This window comes from Mirounga angustirostris, unplaced genomic scaffold (genome assembly GCF_029215605.1).
Source record: "Mirounga angustirostris isolate CCGP_5_RB_7025 unplaced genomic scaffold, mMirAng1.0.hap1 SCAF_3, whole genome shotgun sequence".
NCBI classification, from domain to species: Eukaryota; Metazoa; Chordata; class Mammalia; order Carnivora; family Phocidae; genus Mirounga; species Mirounga angustirostris.
In genome coordinates, this window is record NW_026991711.1 from 188,268,849 (window position 1) to 188,289,894 (window position 21,046).

A 21,046-nucleotide genomic window follows, 5' to 3' on the forward strand; every position below is an offset into this window, starting at 1 on the left:
TTCCAGGGCATACCATTTCTTGGAAAAAGGTTAGGGGCAGAGCAGCATGCATGGTAATTCTTAGGTGTTTTGTTTTGTTTGTTTTACATGAGAGATACAAAATCATGGCTCTGCCCATGAAGGCTAAGGTGCATGGGTCAGGGATCAAGTGGATTTTGGGCAAACATCATATCCTCAGCACTTGGTGGTGCTGAGAATGGAGAAGCACATCATACTTGTCTATGTGTACAACATTTTTGGGGAAGCCATACCCAGAGCTGTCAACAGTGGGTTACATCAGGGTGCCTGGGTGGCTCAGTTGGTTAAGCGACTGCCTTCGGCTCAGGTCATGATCCTGGAGTCCCGGGATCGAGTCCCGCATCGGGCTCCCTGCTCGGCAGGGAGTCTGCTTCTCCCTCTGACCCTCCCCCCTCTCATGTGCTCTCTCTCATTCTCTCTCTCTCAAATAAATAAATAAAAAATCTTAAAAAAAAAAACAAAACAGTGGGCTACATCAGTGGGGGAGAACTGAGGGTCCTGCGTAGGTCTTGGGGGGATTTAAATTTTTTCCTTTATATTTTTGTGCATTCTAAAAACTTAAAAACCATAAGCATGTACTACTTTACTACTATTTTTAACAACAGTTAATAAAAAAGAGAGGAAACTGTCTGACCACCATGAAAGTGAGAAGGGCAGTGGTACATCCATGTGGGAACCCTCTGAGACAGCTGCAATATGAAATCCTAAATATGCAAAAGACTCAGGAGAAAATGGAAAACATTTTGGGACACATCGTGGGACATTTATGTGAAAGGATACGTTTATTGTACTCCGAGATAGTTTTTTATGATTTAATTTTCTTGGTATACATCTGAAAGGTTAGAAATGAGAATAGAATTTAAAATATGCAAATACTTTCATAATAAAAAATGTTTGCAAACATAAAAATGTATCTGTTTCCATAGTTATCATCTGAGCAGCCTTTCCCTGATGTTTGCTCAGCTCTCTGGCTCTGTTTCTTCCCCCAATCTCTTACTTGTGTTTTCTCTTTGGTTTTCAGTTGTGTGCAACACTTTTAATTAGGGGCCCAATCTCAGTGGCCACTGCCCTCTTCACCAACAAATCCAACCTCCCTTTTCATCCACTTCCAAACTTCTGCATCCTCCCTTCCCTATCTCCTACACTTTCCTAACCTTCTGTTCTTCCTGCTCTGTAGATAATTGTAGACACCAAATTCAATGGCTGTTTCCCCAGCCCCAGACTCCTTGACAATTCTGTAGATTTAGCATTGCCAATCAATTTCTTTCTCCCTCTGTTCTGAGACTGGCTCCTGCCCCTAACCTGGTCCTACCTACAACTTTTCTGTGCCCACCAGCTGTGTGTTTTCCTCCCAGGAGCGTGCCTTAGCTCCATACTGTTCCTTTCTGCAATTGCTTGTTGTGGGTGATTCCCCATGATTTCAAAGATCTCCCCTCTATGGATGACTCTCAGATCTATAGCCCAGACCCCTGAAACTTAAGTTGGGTTTGTTGCTGGAAACAACTACATGGGCCTCTCCTCGTAGTCTAGGTCACAGAACGGTGACCTCAGACCATTTGGATTTATTATCTGGCAGCTCCTTGCTTCGAAAGAGACTGTTTTAGCAAACAAGGTAGAAGCTCTAGCACCTTATAGCATTGGACGTCATCTCCTTTCATTTTTCCCATGTTCTATCAGTTATATATAATGGCCTCAGGGGAGGGGAATTAGACTCTACCTCTGGAAAGGGTAATGGCAAGGTTCTAGAGGAGTATGTTGGATGGACAATATTGGTGTTGCCATTTTTAGAAAAATACAATCTGTGGCAATGGATCAACCAGTATTTGTTACATACTAAACTTGTTTCTGGCTAAACTCCTCACTCCTTCCCCCCCTCCCATGATTTTTATTATTAACTTCTCTGTTTCTATCAATGATACAATAAGGGTGAAACTTTGTTATTATCCCTGACTAGAGTGGGCATCAGTCTACTCTTGTAACTTTAAAACCATAATCTAGGGGCGCCTGGGTGGCTCAGTCGTTAGGCGTCTGCCTTCAGCTCATCTGCCTTCCGCTCAGGTGGTGATCCCAGCCTCCTGGGCTCGAGCCTTGCGTCGGGCTCCCTGCTCCGTGGAAAGCCTGCTTCTCCCTCTCCCTCTGCCCCTGTTTGTGTTCCCTCTTTGGCTGTGTCTCTCTCTGTCAAATAAATTTTTAAAAACTTTTAAAAAAACAAACAAACCACTATCTAATGAAACACTGGAAAGACAGAATGCATACCAGAAGGGGAAGGCACCCTTCCTGAGAAGTAGATAATCAAGAATTGCTTTGATTCTGTAGGTATTTGTATGCCAGGACAATGCCAGCTGCTGAGGATGTGAAGTCAAATACTCCTTCCCCCCTCCTCCTCCTTCTCTTCTTCCCTTAAATTTGGTTCCTGCTCTCTAGAAGCTTTTACTTTGGGGCTAAAAATGTGACTAAGGCACTCTGAAAAAACAGTTTCACAGTTTCTGATAAAGTTAAAAACACCACATGACCACCAATCTCATTCTGAGGTATTTATCCAAGTGAAATAAAAACCTAAGTTCATACAAATACCTGCTTGTGAATATTTATAATGGCTTTATTAATAATCTCCCCAAACTGAAAACAACCCAAATGTTCCTCAGCAGGGGAATGGATAAGCAAATACATAGAATGAAATGCTACTCATGAAGAGAAGGAGGAGGAAGAGGAGGAGGAGGAGGAGGAGGAGGAGGAGGAGGAGGAGGAGGAGGAGGAGGAGGAGGAGAAGGTACTTAAACAAGCAACAGTATGGCTGAATCTTAAGTGCATTATGCTAAGGGAAAAGAAGCCAGCCTCAATAGGCTACATACTCTATGTTTTTATTTATATGATATTATAAGGCAAAACTATAAGGACAGAAAACATAACAGTGGTTTAGGGGCCAAGAGTGGGGGTTAGTGCTGACTACAAAGAGTTATTGAGGGGACTCTAGTGGATGGTGGGACTATTTTGTACCTCAGTTTTAGTGGTATTACACACACCTATATGCACTTGTCAAAAGTTGCAGAATGGCCACGAAAAATGCTGCATTTTACGGTATATAAATTATACCTTAAGTATATATATATTTAAATTATATCTTACATATATAAATTTTATATATAAAATAAAATTTAAATATATATAAAATTACAGGCACAGGTGGCACAGCATGAGAGAGGTGGATGTTGCATGGCGAGCTGGTTAGGGACATGGGCTCAGTAATCAGTCAGCCTGGGCTAGAAAGTCCTGGCTGAGATTTGGAGAAGGTAAGCACTTCTTCCAGGTGCCTGGTTGGCTTTTTTAGTCCTCCAAAGTGCCATCCCCAGGATTACAAGAGAGAATGAAAGTAAAACCCTTAATGAGGTGGTTAGCACGTAACAAGCATTAGTATTGCTTTTTTTCTTAAAAATAACAGCTCAAGGGGTGAGGTCTGTGGTCTAAGGGAGGGGATTAAAAAAAGCTTCACAGAGGTAATAACATATGATTTAGGCTTTTATTTAAAGATTTTATTTATTTATTTGACACAGAGAGAGCACGAGACACACACACAGCGAGAGAAGGAACACAAGCAGGGGGAGAGGGAGAAGCAGACTCCCCACTGCAGGGCTCCATCCCAGGACCCTGGGATCACGACCTGAGCCAAAGGCAGGTGCTTAACAACTGAGCCACCCAGGCGCCCCTGATTTAGGCTTTTAAAGATGAGCAGGAGTTATGCAGGTTGGCAACAAGTGGGGTAAATGTTGGGAAAGACATTGTAACAAGAGGGAATAGCATGTGCAAATGCTAAAACAGAATGGCATATTTGAGGACCTTTATTATTTATTTTTTATTTTTTAAGATTTTATTTATTTATTTGACAGAGAGAGACACAGCGAGAGAGGGAACACAAGCAGGGGGAGTGGGAAAGGGAGAAGTAGGCTTCCCGCTGAGCAGGGAGCCCGATTTGGGGCTTGATCCCTGGACCCTGGGATCATGACCTGAGCTGAAGGCAGACGCTTAACGACTGAGCCACCCAGGCACCCCTGAGGACCTTTATTTTTGAAAAGATTTTATGTATGTATGTATGTATGTATGTATGTATGTATGTATTTGTTTATTGATTTATTTATTCATTTGAGAGAGAGTGAGCGAGCTGGGATGGGGGAGGAGCAGAGGGAGAGTGACAAGCAGACTCAATGCTGAGCGTGGAGCCTGATGGGGGCTCAATCCCCTGATCTGAGCCAAAGTCAAGAGTGGAATGCCTAGGGTGCCTGGGTGGCTCATTCAGCTAAGTGTCTGCCTTTGGCTCAGGTCATGATCCCAGGGTCCTGGGATTGAGTCCCAAGGCAGGCTCCCTGCTCAGCGGGGAGTCTGCCTCTCCCTTTGTCCCTCCCCCTGCTTGTGCTCTCTCTCTCTCAAATAAATAAATGAATAAATAAATAAATAAAATCTTAAGGAAAAAAAAAGAGTGGGATGCCTAACCAACTGAGCCCACCAGGCACCTCTGAGGACCTTTAAATATGGGCATATCTGAAGCAATAAGTTCAGGAGAAAAATGAAGGGGAAGGGGATGATATGGGTCTAGAGTTCAGCAGAATGAGATTGTGAAGGGTCCATTTGAGATTCTGCATTTCTAACAAGCTTCCAAGTGATGCTAATGCTACTGGTTCATTGACCACATTTTAAGCAGCAAGGACATAAAGATCAAGGGAATCAAGTGTTGCAGATAATAGGGAGTGGTCAATCACACTGAAGATAGGAAAGCCCTAAGTCAAGATCAGGACTGAAAAACTCCAGTTATCAGTTTGTAGGTTGAGGTATCTAAGAGCAAGCATTAGAATAGAAGCCACCTTGGAGTAGTTGATGATTGCTTGCGGGGTATGGAAATTGGATGAGTATAAATAACTCTTTTGTGTAGTTTGGCTTTGAAAGGGAACAGAGAGGTAGGGAGGCGCTTGCAGGGGGAATTGTAGTTTTTACTATTAACTTTTAAGATGGAAGACCTTTGAGTATTTTATTTATTTTATTATTATGTTATGTTAATCACCATACATTACCTCATTAGTTTTTGATGCAGTGTTCCATGATTCATTGTTTGTGTATAACACCCAGGGCTCCATGTAGAACTTGCCCTCCTTAATACCCATCACCAGGCTAACCCATCCCTCCCAACCCCTTTGAGTATTTTATTTTTTACTTTTTAAAGTAAGCTCTATATCCAACATGGAGCTTGAATTCACAACCCTGAGATCACAAGTTGCATGCTCTACCAATTGAGCCAGCCAGCTCAACTTTTGAGTATTTTAAAAAACTGTTGAGGTGCACCTGGGTGGCTCAGTCAGTTAAGCGAGGGACTAGATCTTAGCTCAGGTCTTGATCTCAGGGTCGTGAGTTCAAGCCCCTCCTTGGGCTCCATGCTGGGTATGGAGCCTACTTAAAAAAAAAAAACACAAACTGTTGAGAAGGATCCTATAAAAAAAGGGAGAGGTTGGATACACGAGGAAGAATGGGGATGACCTGAGAAGGGTTGAGTTGTCAGATATAGAGATAAAAATATAGGATACCCAGTTAAATCCGAATTTCAGAAAAACGAGTAACTTTTCAGTGTAAATATGTCCCCAATATTTCTGGGCGTCCTGTATCTTATCTGCCAACCCCCAGAAGGGAGATTTTTAGGCAAAAGGGTTATAGCCCCTGATATGGTACCAGGAGGGGGTCGGAGTTGTGTAGTCCTCAGCTGTCACATTTCAAGACTCTAGAACGAGTTTCCAGTTCTACCAGAACCGTTAACAAGTAGAGACACTGCTTTAAATTTCAGCTTTTGTCGTTTCACCATTTTCTCTAGAATGGCAAACAGGCAGGGAAATGCTGGGTGAAAAGCTGTGGAAAAGTTCTACTGTTGAAAATCAGCTCGTAAATGATGAAGAGCTTTTTGAACTGCGAACGGGCTCTGGATTGGGTGCATAGGACGGTGAGTCACAGGGTGTCTGGCCGGGGCCCAGCTTTGCACACCAACTCTACTCAACTCAAAGGCAGGCAGGGAGCCCCATCCCAGGGACCCGCAGGCGCCTGCGCCCTGCCCCAGCCCCGCCCCCTCCTAGCCCGGCATCCGGGGCTCAGGCAGGGGCGTGTCCGGGGAAGAGGGGCGGGGGCAGCGGAAAGGAAGGATGTCGTGGGAGGCTGGATAAGCGGGTAGGGAGGCGAGGCGGGGCGGGGGCGGAGCAAGGGGCGTGACGGAACGAGCGCGCTGTCACGTGATGTGCGTGGCGACGTGTCGGCCATCTTGTGTTGTTGAGGCTGAGGACTGACTTGGGTTCTGAGACTCCCTGTCCCGGACCGCAGGTAACCAGCGACTCCGTCTCTCTCCCCTGCCCGGCTCCGCTTCGCGCCCCGACTCCGCCGTCTCCCGCCACCCCACACGGAGCCGCCGGGGCCTCCCGCCCGCGCTCGCGTCCTCGCCGCTCCTGCCCGACCCGGCCCAGCCGCATGGACACCCACAGGCCGCCCCGGCAGCGGCTGCGGCCGGCTCGGGCGTCAGGCGAGGGGACAGGTCAGGTGCGGGGCCGGAGGGAGCCTCCTCCCCGGCGGGGGGCACGCCGGGCCCGGGCGCGTCTCGGCCGCCGAGCCGGGGAGCCCCCTCCTCCAGGGCCCGTTGACATCGCGGGGGGGGGTCGAGGAAGGGAAGAGGGTGGTGGGGTGGGCAGTGTCAGGCCGATTTGCTCAGGGCCAGAGGGCTTCCCTTCTGCTACCTGCTCCCCGGGCCGGCCACCCGCCCAGCAAGGGGGTGCCCGGGATAACAGCTGCTTCGGCCAGACAGCTGCTCCTGCCGGTCCTCCTCCCCACACCTGGCCTCCGGGAGGTGCGCCTTTGCCTTCCTGACCGAGCATCTGCACTGGGGAGACTCCTTCCGTGGCGAAAGGATTGGGTCTGGACCAGGCCCGAGGCAAGGTGGAGCCATGATCTGAACCTGGGACGAGGTTGGGAAAGTCAAGCCCGAGGCAGTTTTGGGACCCGAACATTCACGCCAGGTTGAAATGGGCATTAGTCTTTACGTGTCAGCAGTTTCCCACGAAGCACTTTGAATACTTCAGTTTTGTGACTGAAACATCAATCAGATTTATGTTTTCGACCACAGAGGGGTGTATGAAAGCAGCAGCTTGTATGATCGTGTTTGGGAAGCAGTAACGTTGATTTGCACTTATGCAGCGCTGTGTTTTGTTTTTTTCCCCTCCCTGAAAGTCAGAGCACTTAAGCACACCTAGTTTCTCTGTAAGGAAGGTAAGTATTCCAGTTAAACTTACAAGAAATTGAGGATGGGGCCGGAAGCTGCGAACAGTTTCTTATCCAGTGTTACATATCTTGAATTATGGGCAGTTTGGATTCCCAGTGTTGTGTGCAGGGAGGATGTTCTCTCCTGTAGTATTTCCTTTTTAGAACCTAATGACTTCTTAGATTTCAAACAATTTCCTCTTGTCAGTCGTTTCTGTACATTAACTTTCATCCATCTAATATTTGCAGTTCTAGCCTTACAGAGTTTGTTCATTTTGGTTAGAGCACAAATGTGTTCCCTCATTTATTGATGGTTTTATGTGTTTTACCAGTTAGTGTACCAGATTTTGGAGTGCTCAGACTGGATGGAATATGTGCTTTTCTTGTTACATCAGATGTTGACATCAGTAGAGGACACCAGGAAAAAAATTTAGAAGTTGCATGTATCTGGAAAAATGTCACACAGTTCTTCCTTTTCATCACCATTGAGTACACTGGTAATGGTAGTGATTTATTGGGAAAGGGCTTTACACCTTTTCTATACTTGACAGCATTTTAGGATTTTGAGACTGAGGAGGAAGAAGGGACTATGTACTTCCATTTATTCATTCATTCATGCATTCATTTGTTTGACAACTGTTGAGACTCTACTACACTCTTGGGTGCTGGGAGCAAAACAGACCAAAAATTCCTTTCTCAGTGGAGCTCATTTCTACACAGATAAATAAAAGCTCAGGTAAAATACCTAGTGTTGTGGTGAATGATGTGGAAAAAAAAATGAGACAGGGGAAATAGGATGATAGGGATTTGGGGGTTAATTTGTGGGGGTGGGGGTGTTAATTTTAAGTAGAGTGCCCTGGGAAGGCTGCAGAGAGAAGCTTATGTTTGAGGAAGGACCTGACACCGGTAAAGGAGCAATTCCTGTAAGTATATGGAGAAGGAATGCTCCAGACTAGGGAAGCTAGGGCAAAGATAACTGAGGCAAAAACTGAAGTGGGAGCGGGTCAGGTGCTGGGAAAAATATGGAGGCTAGCTTAGCCAGAGAGGCACAAGCGAGAGGGAGGCCAGTAGAACCTGTGTACCTTACTCATTGGTACTAAGATGAGAGGGGTTATTCAGTGACTTAGAAATTTTTTCCACACCTCTTGTGACTATTAGAAAGGGAGATCAGATTCTGGAGATTTGGGCCAGTATGCCCAAATCGCCTTCCCTCCATATGACACGCTCCACCCCAGTTTGGAAAAATTCAGGCTGCTCATATAACATATCTCAGGAAATTGTCATGAAATACCTTCTTAAACTTTAATTTTTTAAAGATTTTATTTATTCATGAGCGAGAGAGAGGCAGAGGGAGAAGCAGGCTCGCCAAGGAGCAGGGAGCCCGATGCGGGACTTGATCCCAGGACCCCAGGATCATGACCTGAGCTGAAGGCAGACGCTTAACCGTCTGAGCCACCCAGGCGCCCCGTTTCTTAAACTTTTTTTTTTTTTAAAGATTTTATTTATTTATTTGACAGAGAGATAGACAGAAGAGCACAAGCAGAGGGAGTGGCAGAGGGAGAGGGAGAAGCAGGCTCTGCACCGAGCAGGGAACCCAATGCGGGACTCGATCCCAGGACCCCGAGATCATGACCTGAGCTGAAGGCAGACGCTTAACCGTCTGAGCCACCCAGGCGCCCCTCTTAAACGTTTTTAAATGAGATGGGTGATAAACTGCCTAAGGGATTTCTCAAAAGGAATTGCTTTCAAAGAAGGGGATCTTTGGAATATTTCTGAATATTTGAAAATGTAGGGAAATTAATTTGCTTTGAAGTTTAGACACATCTTAAGACATATAACCTGAAAGAATGATTGAATCAGCATATTAACTTACATTGTTCTTTTTTTAAGTTTTTTTTAAAAGATTTTATTTATTTGACAGGGATACAGCGAGAAAGGGAACACAAGCAGGGGGAGTAGGAGAGGGAGAAGCAGGCTTCCCACTGAGCAGGGAGCTTGATGCAGGGCTCGATCCCAGGACCCTGGGATCATGACCTGAGCCGAAGGCAGAGGCTTAACGGCGGAGCCATCCAGGCGTCCCTTAATTTACGTTGTTCTTAATCTGATTAGTAAGAATTAAGAATTTCTCTTAATTCTGTTCTGTCCAGCCTAGTTTTAAATGTCTCAGGGTTTCTTCCACTAATTTATTTGTCTTTTATAAATTTTACATGTACAGAACTTTTTGTGCTGAGTTTTTTATTTCTCCATTTTTACTTTTCAGACTAATTCTCCAGTTCTTTGGTACTTATAAGCTTTTTTTTTTGGAATTTTTTTTTTTTTCCCCGATTCCCATCTAGCTTATCTCCATATGCTTATTACTAAGCTTTCAAAAATGTTTTCTTTCATTTTAATTCACCTGAGGAATTTAATATCTTGGTTTTGAAATGCTCTTGCTGGTGAGTCAAGTTGCATATATGAAAAATAATTTGTCATAGCTTGCTTGAAGCTCATGAGAAGAGAGGAATTACAACTTCAGGGTGTGAGTGGAGCTCCTTGTCTAAAAGGAGACATGGCAGTGATAGGGATGAAATGGTATTTTAATGAATTGCCTTTTTCCCTCTTGTTCCTTTGTTGAATTTTTGAAATGACATTTCCATATTCTGTCTTTGATGTCCTATCAGCTCATTTGTTCTCATGACTCTGCATTTTAATCCTCTGTATGTTTTGTGTGTGTGTGTGTGTGTGTGTGGACTTTCACACTGGAAGATGACACTACTGATAGTGATTGTTGTCTGGGAGGACCTTTTGGGTGAAAAGATTATTCCTGTCCCTTTTACCCTTGCCATTCTAGAAGCTATTTGATTTGTGGCATTTTCAAAGACTGACTTCATTTGTAGTTCTCTATTATTCCCTGCTGATTAAATTTTCAGTACTTTCTGTTTTATTCTATTTCTTATAGATTGTAGTGGGACCAGTCTCATTAGGTTGAATCTACAGCCTATGTTGGTGTTAATCCGGGTATTTTAGAGGCAAGTTAAATGTCTGTTTTCCTTCAGCAGTTTGAATTGCCTTAACATTATTTGGTCATCATTGTAAAACTCTGAACCCAAACCTATTTTTCCCCCTTTAACCCTCCTCTAGGATTTTATGGTGATAAAGTTCTAGGATTTCCATTCATTTTTAATGTCCTGAAAAGTCACATATTTTTAAATATATAAGTAGATTTTCACTCCATAGGCAAGCTTACTTATAGTTAGAGTCCCAGTATTTTTTGACCTGATTAGCATTTTTTCATTTTTTATGCTCTCAGGTGACTGAGAAATATAGTAAATTAATTATACAGGAATGCAGAATGATACTTTTGTTGAATTGCGCATATATATATATATATATATATTTTTTTTTAAAGTAAGCTCTATGCCCAACTTGGGGCTTGAACTCACGACCCCAAGATCAAGAGTCGTGTGCTGTACCGACTGAGCCAGCCAGGCACCCTGAATTGCTCATAATTTTTTGTATGAGGTTGAGGGAGAAGATGGGGGAGGTTTGAAAAACAAAAGAATATTCCCTTAAGTGGACACAATTTAAGTTTATAAAAATATTTTCAACCTATTATATACCTACCTACTTCAAGTTATTAAAGTACACAATACTGTATTTTCTTGTTAACCACGGAGTTTCATTAATTACAAAGAACTTTAATTTATACTTGTAATAGGAGATACTCTAGAGCTTGTTCTCTTGAGTTAGGCCCAGAGAAGACTTTATTACAATGTTCTCCCCTGTTTTTCTTCTGCATGCCCTTATAAAAGTAGACTTAAGTGCATAAAGTTGATTGACCTTTAGGACATTATAATTACATGGCTACTTTTTTTTCAAAAATAAATCACAAGGCAGAAGTGGCTTACGTTGCTTTTTTGCTGTTAATAAAATTATCAACTTTAATTTGTAATGTTTTTTGACTCATAGCAGCATTCAAAGCATTTGATTTTAGCTGAGAAACCGCTTGAAGTTACTGTGTTTCAGTCCACTCCTTGTCATTTGAAATATCACCATTTGTGGATTTTTTTTTTTTTTTAAGATTTTATTTATTTATTTGACAGAGAGAGACCAAGTAGGCAGAGAGGCAGCCAGAGGGAGAGGGAGAAGCAGGCTCCCCGCTGAGCAGGGAGCCCGATGTGGGGCTCGATCCCAGGACCCTGGGATCATGACCTGAGCTGAAGGCAGCCGCTTAACCGGCTGAGCCACCCAGGCGCCCCATTCTGTGGATTTTTAAGATGCTGTCTCAGTAGAGTCTTAAAAGAAGTTTGTGATTTTGCATCTGAAAGCACGCCTGGAGGTTTGCTCCTTGGGCATTTTGGCAGTGGTTATATTTCTTGGGGTCACTAATTATTTGCATAGGATATATCCTGTATTATTGTGTTGCTGGCTGTCATTTTTCTATGAGGTATGCTTAAAAATTAATACTAAATCCCCGTAATGTGGTTTTGAATGAAAACCCCAAGTAATCACTTTCCTAAACTTTATATTTCCTAAACCCTCATTTGTTAGCTTCGTCTGAATCACTTAGAACTTTTGTTAAAAACATGTATTTTTTAGTCCCACTCCAGAGCTACTGAGAGTGACTCTTTAAATGTTAGGAAAGTGGAAGTTGGTTTATAAGCACACAATGTGATTCTAATATTTTAACCAGGTTAGGAACCATTTCCTGTTAAAACTATTCATGATAAGAAATTATATTTTTAAAGTTGCCTAAGAGATTGATTATTGGGTCAATTATTTTAATACTTTTGTTATTTACAGTGTTAAAAGGACCTGAACAAAGTCTGCTCACACCTCCTGCTGTGAACCAGCAGAACTTTTGAACAGGTGAGTGTTGAAGGGAAGCACAGAGCTGAGGGCTTATGCAAACATAATTTTTGCATTTAAGGTTTCAGGGGTTTTTGTCCTGTTTTTTTCCTGAGGTTATAGATACTTCTCGGGTACTGCTCAGATTTCTTATGAACCGTAAGAATAATCATGCCCTTTCTGCATTGATCCTGGTGTGGAATTTGTGTCTTAAACTGTTGTAATGATTTTCTGATGGCGTGAAACAGGAAGAGGAATGCTTTGGGGGCAGGAGTAAGGAGGTATCTTAAAGAACCCCGAGGGCTGTTGGCGTTCATGAAGGACATGAACCAGAAACTGGGAAACATTCAGGAGCCAGGACAGTCCAGATAGCACTTACCTCCCTGCTGGCTAGTCAGTGTCCTCTCTTGTCTCTTTTTAGCCTGCTTTAATTGTCTTTTCACAAGCTGTCCTTTTTCTGCTTTAACACATGGGAAGAAAATCACCACTTTATTCCTGGAACCACATATGAACTCAAGCTCTAGTGCCACTAGCCCACTGGTTACTAACTCATTGTCCATGTTTCAAATTCTTGGGAGGGAAGATTTGATTGGTTGAAGTTTGTCCAATTCTCTATCATTGGTCTAGTTAGTATGGCCATAGGGTTGGAGTCTAGAAATACAAACATAATTGAAAGATCCCACTTCCAGGAGTGGATGCAGGTTGAAGAGAAGGTGTAGTGTTGGCTCTTCTAGGCAGAAACCCGCAGAACCTTCTGGATGTTTTTCCTTTCCTAGAAAAATTCCCTGTAGATAGGTTGGCAGTTTCAGTTTATATGTCCTGAAGAGTTAAAATATATGCATATCTTTTGGTCAGTGAGGCCCAGTAGGTCTCATAGAGCATCCTTGTTTGAACTTCCTAGTGCAATGTTTTCACAAAAGTTCTTGATTAAGGGGGTTCAGAGGAGTGTTTGCGAAAAAGGTTTAGCAAATGAACATAAGCAAGTGAGAGGCTTGGTTTGTGGAAAAATTCATTGGTTATTTATTTTTCATTGATTGCTTTTATAAATTTTAATTTCTGGGTACTTTTTATAGTATTAAGCACCCTTGAGTATTAGGACGCCATGGAGAATTTGAAGAGTGGGACTTGCTATATGTGAACATATAGTCACATTATTTGAATGGTAGCAGGGATTTTTCACTGTTGAGAAAGAATCAGTGAGATGGAGTATAAACTTTTGTACTGACATGTTTTTGTATTCTAGAATTATTAGGTAATACTGAAGCAAGCTTTTTTTTAATGGAGCGTTTTGAAGCCCTGTTTATTTTTGTTTATAGCTTGTATATACTAGGTGACATCTAATTACTTCATTTTTTAATGACTTAAATCTTGTTGGTATATTAGTGTATTGAGATTTTTGATGCAAAGCTTAGGGATTACTAATAAAAGTTATGTATTATAGAGTGATGTATCCAATGACAGGCCACAGATGAGACTTCCTATGATACTTTTTTAAAAAAAGCCAGGGTTTCTTCAGCAGATTGCAGCTGAATTCATTTTTAAGGTAGAATAGTCTTCTCATATTGTATGTTTTCTTTAATCTGGATTTTGAGGTAAGGTGTATTCAGGCGTATTGAGTTAAGGCTTTGTGAGGTTTAAAAAGATTTCCACATAATCTATATAAAACTTCCACAGGCTTTGGGGATCCCTTTCTGGAAAACATTGGCTTGTGATGAGATTATCAAATGACATGGTAATGTTTATGGAATTGTAATTTTTCCTAGAATACGTTACTGGTTGCTAATTTTGTTCTTTAACCAAAAGGGAGAAAACTAGAAATGTTTACATATTGTTCAGAAGCTGTGGGGGGAATGACAGTTATAGCTTTTCTTCTTATAGTGATATTGTGGCCAGTATGTTCTTTGGGAACAAAGCTCCTTTTCAAGTTGTCCTGGGCCTGGAGGAAGTCTTGGGAACTCTGGTCTCTTCCGTATTGGTTTTTTGGTTGCAGTTAGTGACAAGAATTGGCACCTTCTAATTGGTAAATCATGGCTCAGGCATTGAAGGCATGGTCATATGCAGGGGCTCTCATGATTAGCTCCTTGAGGATTGAGGTGATATCGCCCATACCATGGTCAATTGAGGGACTGGATATGAAACCATCCTGTAAGATCAGTGGGTCAGAGAGCTTTTTTTTTTTTTTTAAAGATTTTATTTATTTATTTGAGACAGAGAGAATGAGAGACAGAGAGCATGAGAGGGAGGAGGGTCAGAGGGAGAAGCAGACTCCCTGCCGAGCAGGGAGCCCGATGTGGGACTCGATCCCGGGACTCCAGGATCATGACCTGAGCCGAAGGCAGTCGCTCAACCAACTGAGCCACCCAGGCGCCCGGGTCAGAGAGCTTTAATTTATGTTTTGCAACCTGACACTCTTCTTTAGTCTTTTAAACTATTTCTACCGTTTTTTGTTTTTTTTTTAAGATTTTATTTATTTATTTGACAGAGAGAGGAGAGAGCCCGCACAAGCAGGGGGAGTGGCAGGCAGAAGAGAAGCTGGCTCCCTGCTGAGCAGGAAGCCTGATGCGGGACTCAATCCCAGGACTCTGGTGGGATCATGACTTGAAGGCGGACACTTAACCACTGAGCCACCCAGGTGTCCCTCCACTATTGTTAATGAAGTTTCTGGTAGTATGTTGGGAGAATCTATTCTCTTCCCTACCCAGAGGGCTTACTGTATTGCTTAACTGAGTGATGCAGAGGGGTAGATACAGTTGAAGGATAGTGGAACAGAGTGGGAGATTGGGAAAAGGAGAAAAAGTGACTTCCACAAAATGAATTCCTCTGAAACTTGCAAGGAAATGGAGAAAAAAGAAAAAGGTAATCAAGCAGTATTGAGCACTGTATCATTATGTAGTGAAAAGTTTGTGGCTTTTTAAAGCAGTGAAATGGGGACGCCTGGGTGGCTCAGTCGGTTAAGCGTCTGCCTTTGGCTCGGGTCACGATCCCAGGGTCCTGGGATCGAGCCCTGTGTCGGGCTCCCTGCTCAGTGGGAAGCCTGCTTCTCCCTCTCCCACTCCCCCTGCTTGTGTTCCCTCTCTCGCGGTCTCTGTCAAATAAATAAAATCTTTAAAAAAAAAAAAAGGCAGTGAAATGTAGGTTTTAATTTTCTGTTAATAACCTTAGGTAAATAAGTTAACCTCTTGTAGTCTTATTTCCCTTACCTGTAAAGTATATCCCACAGTGGTTGTGGGAATTAAAAATCTAAAATGCCCTGTGTAATGCCTGGCACTCAGTAAATGGGCTCTCAATAGATGGTAGCTTTTATTATTGTTATTGCTATGTAAATAGGTGCATTTTGATTATAAATTTTCATCCTTATAATCTGAATAGAGACAACAGTGAGTTTTCTTTGTAAGTCTTTTTTGTTTTGTTCTCAAGCCAATCAATATTTAAATAGCTGCTTTGTGATGAGTCCTGGGCTAGCCATAGTGGTGAGCAAAAAACACAAGGACCTATCTTCATGGGGCTTATAGCCTAGTGGCAGAGTCAATCAAAAAATCATATAAGTAAATTTCAAAATGTGAAAAGTCTCTCTATCCTTGGAAAAGATACATTTTTAAGACCTAGATACTTTTTAAGTTAAGTGTTGCATTTTGGATCTTGGTGTTCTTGTTGTCAGTGATATTTTATGCCTCTTGATATGTTTGTTCTAAGTTAATTTATGTATTTCTTTTGTTTGTCATTTTTTTCTTTTTCTCTGAGATAGACATTCTCAACTTTTTGATCTTAGGACTCCTTTCTCCTTTTAAAAGTTAAGAGGACTCCAAAGAGCTTTTGATTTTAGTTCCGCGTGTTTGTATTATATTGAAAAATTTAAAATGATTTCTTCATTTAAAAATAACGATAATCTCATTACATGTTTTTTTTTTTTTTTAAAGATTTTATTTATTTATTTGAAAGAGAGAATGAGATAGAGAAAGCATGAGAGGGGGGAGGGTCAGAGGGAGAAGCAGACTCCCTGCTGAGCAGGGAGCCCGGCGCGGGACTCCAGGATCATGACCCGAGCCGAAGGCAGCCGCCCAACCAACTGAGCCACCCAGGCGCCCAATAATCTTATTACATGTTAACATAAATATATTTTTAAGAAAAACACCCATTTTCTTTCTTTTTTTTTTTTTTTAAGATTTTATTTATTTATTTGACAGAGAGAGACACAGCGAGAGAGGGAACACAAGCAGGGGGAGCGGGAGAGGGAGAAGCAGGCTTCCCGCGGAGCAGGGAGCCCGACGCGGGACTCGATCCCAGGACCCCGGGATCATGACCTGAGCCAAAGGCAGACGCTTAACCGACTGAGCCACCCAGGCTTCCCAGTTTTCTAAAATATTTTTATATTTGGTGAAAAGAGTGGCATCGTTTTACCGTTTCGCAAATTGCTTTTATGTCTTACTTTTTGGAAGGCAGCTGAATTCTCATATCTGCTTCTGCATTCAATCAGTTGCTGTTTATTACTTTGGTTCAGTATGGGAAGGACATTCATCCTCACGGAGATATGTATGTAGTTGGAAAAGGGAGGAATATTTTAAGAGCTTTTCCAAATTGCAGTTATTCTTTGTACACCAAAATTTGACAAATAGTTTTTAAAGGTTAGTTGTAATGTGAAATTTGAATTATATCAACGCACCTTTTATATTTTGTTACATTAAAATCCATTGGTCTATCTCCCACCTTAAATGAATATTTTATATAACACAGTATCAAAAAATTGCATTCATATAAATCATTACCCATCAGGGAAGCCTTTAATTATTGGGAAGGTCTTAAGTACTGGAAAACCGATCAAACCCATGATGGTGAATAGTTTTCCAAAATTCTTTTTTTTTTTTTTTTTAAAGATTTTATTTATTTGACAGAGAGAGACACAGCGAGAGCAGGAACAGAAGCAGGGGGAGTGGGAGAGGGAGAAGCAGGCTTCCCGCCGAGCAGGGAGCCCGATGCTGGGCTCCATCCCAGGACCTTGGGATCATGACCTGAGCTGAAGGCAGACACTTAACGACTGAGCCACCCAGGCACCCCATAGTTCTCTAAAATTCTAATTTTGCTTGAAAGCTCAAATTTTATTATTGGAAGCAAGTACTGACAATTGTTTTTGTTTTGTTTTTGAACAAGTGACCGTGTCAGTTCATTCATTTTTGAAAAAATGCTAAATACCCAGGTCTTTTTGTCACTTACTCTTTCACTGCTTTGCATGATCAATGCAGTGCCAACACTGAAAAGTGCAAATAATATCTTAGTATTGTTATAATAGTAATTTTGACATCATGAGTACCTTGAAAGAGTTTCAGAAGACATTACTTTGAATTGCTCTTCTGGGGAGTGGAACAGTTTTCAGTGTTCTATTTACATATGATACATAGGTTTTTTGTTTTGTTTTTGTTTTTTATTTTATTATTTTTTTATTTTTATTTTTATTTTTTTTATTTTTATTTTTTTTAAAGATTTTATTTATTTATTTATTTGAGAGAGAGAGAATGAGAGAGAGCACATGAGAGGGGGGAGGGTCAGAGGGAGAAGCAGACTCCCTGCCGAGCAGGGAGCCCGATGCGGGACTCGATCCCGGGACTCCAGGATCATGACCTGAGCCGAAGGCAGTCGCTTAACCAACTGAGCCACCCAGGCACCCTATTTTATTATTTTTTTAAAGATTTTATTTATTTATTTGACAGAGAAAGACACAGCGAGAGAGGGAACACAAGCAGAAGGAGTGGGAGAGGGAGAAGCAGGCTTCCCGCTGAGCAGGGAGCCCGACGCGGGGCTTGATCCCAGGACCCTAGGATCATGACCTGAGCTGAAGGCAGACGCTTAACGACTAAGCCACCCAGGCGCCCTATTTTAATCAATTTAAAGAAAGATGATTTAACATAAAAGAAATATAAAATGTTAATCTTGGAATGCATTACTCTTTGAGGGAGGCAGTCTATTTTTAGTAAGCTTAGTCTTTTTAAACTCACCTTTTTTTGAAGTATAATTTACATAGAATAAAATGCCTTCATTTTAAGTGCACTCATATTAAATGTACATTTTGATGAGTTTTGATAAATGTATATACCTGTATAACCATCACCACAATTAAGATTTGTAACATTTTCATCACCTGTAGAAGTTTCCTTCTACTTTTTGCAGTCATTTTCCCTTCCTCACTACTGAATCTATTTTCTGTGACTGTAGATTAATTTTGCTTCTTCTAGGATTTTACATAAATGGAATTATTCAGAATGTATTCTTTTTGGGTCTGGCTTCTTTTGCTCAGCATAATGTCTGATTCATTCATGTTGCTGCATATATCAGTAATTAGTTTTTTATTGCTGAGAATATTGGGTATGACTGTTACAGTATTTGTTTATCCATTCATCTGTGGATAAACATTTGGGTTGTTTTTGCTTTGGGGCTGTTAGGAATAAAGCTGACCTTAGTTTCATGGCATGGGTAGTGATTCAAATTGTGCTGGATTACAGTGCTTATCAGAACACTGTAAATTAGGAATTTAAATTTCTTTTATGGTGAGGAGAAAAGCCAGCAGAGCATCTATAATTTTTTTGAAGATGTGCCATAAAAAGGGTAATTAAGAGAAATAAATAGTATTTTGCAAGATTTCATATATAATGTATGGTCCAGATAGATGTAGATAATTATTTTGAGTTTTGATGATTTTTCTGGGAAAAAAGTTCTTTGTTCCTTTCCTAGGGTTAAGTGTATAGTAATAAAACGAATAATGGAAGTCTAGTTTTGCTTCATGAAGTTTTGCCATCAGTAAATGTTTAACAGATCATATTTTCAAAATTATTCAAAAATGTTTGCATGTTGGGGCACCTGGGTGGCTCAGTTAAGCATTTGACTTCAGCTCAGGTCATGATCTTGGGGGCCTGGCTCAGTTGGGAGTCTGCTTGTCCCTCTCCCTCTCCCCCTGCTTGTGCTCTCTTGCTCTTTCTCAAATAAATAAATAAAATCTTAAAAAAAAAATGTTTACACGTTAGGGCACCTGGCTGGCTCAGTCAGTAGAGCATTTGACTCTTGATCTCAGGGTTATGAGTTCAAACCCATATTGGGCATGGAGCCCACCTTAAAAGAAAAAAAGTTTGCATGTTTAAAAATGAAGATCAGATGGGTGCAAAAGGAAAGAGTGTTTTCTGCTGTAATAGTTGGGAGAAGAGTTTCCTTTTTTTGTGCCTTAAAATTTTTTAAGTTTTTTTTTTAGTAATCTCTACACCCAATGTGAGGCTTGAATTCACAGCCCTGAGATCAAGAGTTGCATACTTCACTGACTGAGCTAGTCAGGCACCCCCTTAAAATAGTTTTTTAAACTGAGTTAATGTTCAGAAACATACAACTTTTACAACTTTTGGGGTGCCTAGGTGGCTCAGTCGGTTAAGCGTCTGCCCTTGGCTCAGGTCATGATCCCAGGGTCCTGGGGTTGAGCCCCTTGTTGGGCTTTCTGCTCAGCGGGGAGCCTGCTTCTCCCTCTCTCTTCCCCCCCAAATAAATAAATAAAATCTTAAAAAACTTTTTTTTAAAGTTTTTTTTTTTTTAAGATTTTATTTATTTGATAGAGCGTGCATGCATGAGCACGAACAGTGGGGAGGACACAGAGGGAGAGGGAGAGAGGAGGGCTCCATCCCAGGGCCCTGGGATCATGCATGACCTGAGCCGAAGTCAGATGCTTAACAACTGAGCCACCCAGGTGCCCCGGTATTAACTTCTATGACATTTATGTTGGTGTTGTAAAAGTATTTCATACAAACCAGGCAAATACTTTTTGTGAGAATTAAGATCTGCTTTGTCATAAAAGTAATTGAAGAATATTGTTGCAAATTACGAAAATAGGGATAAAATCATTAATCTCACCTCACTAATATTTCTTCATTTCTGTCTTCTCTTTGTGTTTTAATGACATATGCAGAATTAGACTCTTGTGTGCAAACCTCATTGTACTTGTATTCTGTTGAGTGAATGTGCTGCTTTTATAGGATTGCTTCCTGTCTTTATAAAGATGAGTGATGTGGTATATGTGGTTCTCCTTCATGGTTCCTTTTCATTGTTTTACTTAGCTTTTTTTTTTTTTAAGTTTGAAAAAAATGCATTTTGAGACCTATGTATTTTAGCCTAGTGACTGAATATTGCTTCATTTTATTTTATTTTATTTATTAATTTTTTAAAGTAATCTCTACCCCCATTATGGGACTCGAATTTATGACCTCGAGATCAACAGTTGCATGCTCCAGGCACCTTGGTAGCAGAGTTGGTTAAGTGTTCTGACTCCTGATATTGGCTCAGATCTTGATCGCAGGGCTGTCAATTTGGGCCCTGTGTCGGGCTCTGTGCTGGGCATGGAGCCTACTTTAAAAAAAAAAGCGGGTGGGGGCACCTGGGTGGATCAATTGGTTGGGCGGTTGACTCTTGATTTCGCCTTGGGTTTAATCTCAGGGTTGTGAGTTCAAGCCCCATGTTGGTTCCATGGTGGGTGTGGAGCCTACTTAAAAAAAAAAAAGAGTTGCATGCTCTACTGAGTGAGCCAGCCAGGTGCCCCCTATTTTAACCTTTTTTAAAGATTTTATTTATTTATTTGAGAGAGAGAATGAGAGAGAGAGAGCATGAGAGAGAGGAGGGTCAGAGGGAGAAGCAGACTCCCTGCCGAGCAGGGAGCCCGATGCGGGACTCGATCCAGGGACTCCAGGATCATGACCTGAGCCGAAGGCAGTCGCCTAACCGACTGAGCCACCCAGGCGCCCCTATTTTAACCTTTTTTAAATTGAGGTATAAAATATAGTAAATAGGTGCACAGATCTGAAGTATGTACTTGGAAAAGTTTTACATATGTATATACTTCTGTAATCACCAATTAGATCAAGATTAGTGAACATCTCCAGCACTCCAGAAGGTTCCTTCTTCTCCTTCT

At 41.7% G+C, this 21,046-nt stretch overlaps 1 protein-coding gene across 10 annotated transcripts in view; it reads left to right on the plus strand.

The window, feature by feature from the left end:
- The first annotated feature begins 6,227 nt into the window (after positions 1-6,227).
- The window catches only part of GIGYF2 (GRB10 interacting GYF protein 2), a 149,658-nt gene continuing 134,839 nt past the window's right edge, over positions 6,228-21,046 (plus strand). For 6 of the 10 annotated variants that reach the window (XM_045867714.3, XM_045867715.3, XM_064587260.1 and 3 more), the window contains exons 1-2: positions 6,252-6,363; positions 12,073-12,138. The gene's annotated coding sequence lies outside the window, so the exon portion shown is untranslated. Of the gene's footprint in view, positions 6,364-7,284; positions 7,300-10,228; positions 10,299-12,072; positions 12,139-21,046 lie in introns of those variants that run through there. The other 4 variants (XM_064587258.1, XM_064587259.1, XR_008505561.2 and 1 more) reach the window with 4 other exon arrangements.